Raw genomic sequence first — 1,403 nt, 5'->3', positions numbered from 1 at the left:
AAAAAGGTAAAGATACAATTATGACCACAAACATGCATCTATCAACAAGTGGAATCTAGATCAAGTGAATAAATACCTGATGTACAGAATGAACTGGTGATTATAATAGAATCAGGGACATAGAAAGGGAATGGACTGACTGTTCTTGGGGGGGAAAGGGGTGTGGGAGATGCGGGAAGAGACTGGACAATAATCGTGCACCTATGGATGAGGACAGTGGGTGGGGAGTGAGGGCAGAGGGTGGGGCGGGAACTGAGAGGAGGGGAGTTATGGGGGGGAAAAAGAGGAACAAATGTAATAATCTGAACAATAAAGATTTAATTTAAAAAAAATTATTTATCAGCATAATAATATTGTGTATTATATATTTTCATTAGAAAACAAAAAATGGCCCCCCCAAAATGCATGATCCTTCTGTATCAATCTGTAGCTACTACAAAATGTATCTCTGTGACTGGTTCCAGATTATAAATATATTAGAATGTCTTTAACAGTGCAGAAATCATAACCATGTGTTAATAAAACTAAATAAAAATCCCCAGTAAAACACCATTTAATTCCAGGATAAACAATTTCACACTAGCTTTATAATGTTCAAAGTAATAAAAGAACACTCTCCAACTGATATGTAATCGAGGTTTCATCTCTTTCCAAGGAATACTCTAGTTTATCATTTCTTCCTTCAAGATACCCTCATTCAGCACTGCCATTTGCCCATGAAACCTCTTTTAAAATAGACCAAAACCTAATATATAAGCTGTTTAATCATTATATAAAATAATTTGGGGTAATTAAACTTCATCACAGTACAGATAAACATTTTTTATTCCTACTTTCTACCAGCTCATTAATGGCAATACCATAATCAACACAAACTTTAATAATTTCCTCCTGGCAAACAATAAAGCACAGGAGAGACTTTTTCATATGAATCCCTAATGCATAAAACAGATTAACTCAATATGAGAATTTTAAATCACTAACACCATTAGGTTACTTAAAAAAACCAAACACACATCCCCTCTGTGCACATTTTTCTAACTCTGAAAGATATACTTTGGAGTTCCTTAAGTTACTTTCATGACCCATTCCAAAGGCCAGCACTTGCTCCACCGGGAAACTCTACTTTAGGCTGGATTACATCTGTGTGTTTTGGCTTGAATTCAAGACTTAGATAGTTAAGGATTAGTTCATGTGTCAAGAAACTCTAAGATAAAGAGTTAGTGACAGTTCTATAAAGGCTCTTAGAAGCAAACTCATCTGTTCGCTTTACCCCTTCTGCCATTCCACTCCATGAAGAAGGGTCATTTCAACATCAGCATAACCTATTATTCTATAGTGATTCTAGACTCTTATTCATCTATTCACCACGGGTGACACCATTGTATTTATATACATATATG

At 35.3% G+C, this 1,403-nt stretch overlaps 1 protein-coding gene across 2 annotated transcripts in view; it reads right to left on the bottom strand.

The window, feature by feature from the left end:
• Positions 1-1,403, bottom strand: part of SCFD2 (sec1 family domain containing 2) — a 315,517-nt gene that overhangs the window by 297,256 nt on the left and 16,858 nt on the right. The window lies entirely within an intron of this gene.

This window comes from Myotis lucifugus, unplaced genomic scaffold (genome assembly GCF_000147115.1).
Source record: "Myotis lucifugus unplaced genomic scaffold, Myoluc2.0 scaffold_127, whole genome shotgun sequence".
Taxonomy (NCBI): domain Eukaryota; kingdom Metazoa; phylum Chordata; class Mammalia; order Chiroptera; family Vespertilionidae; genus Myotis; species Myotis lucifugus.
This window is presented reverse-complemented; position numbering and strand designations above follow the sequence as displayed.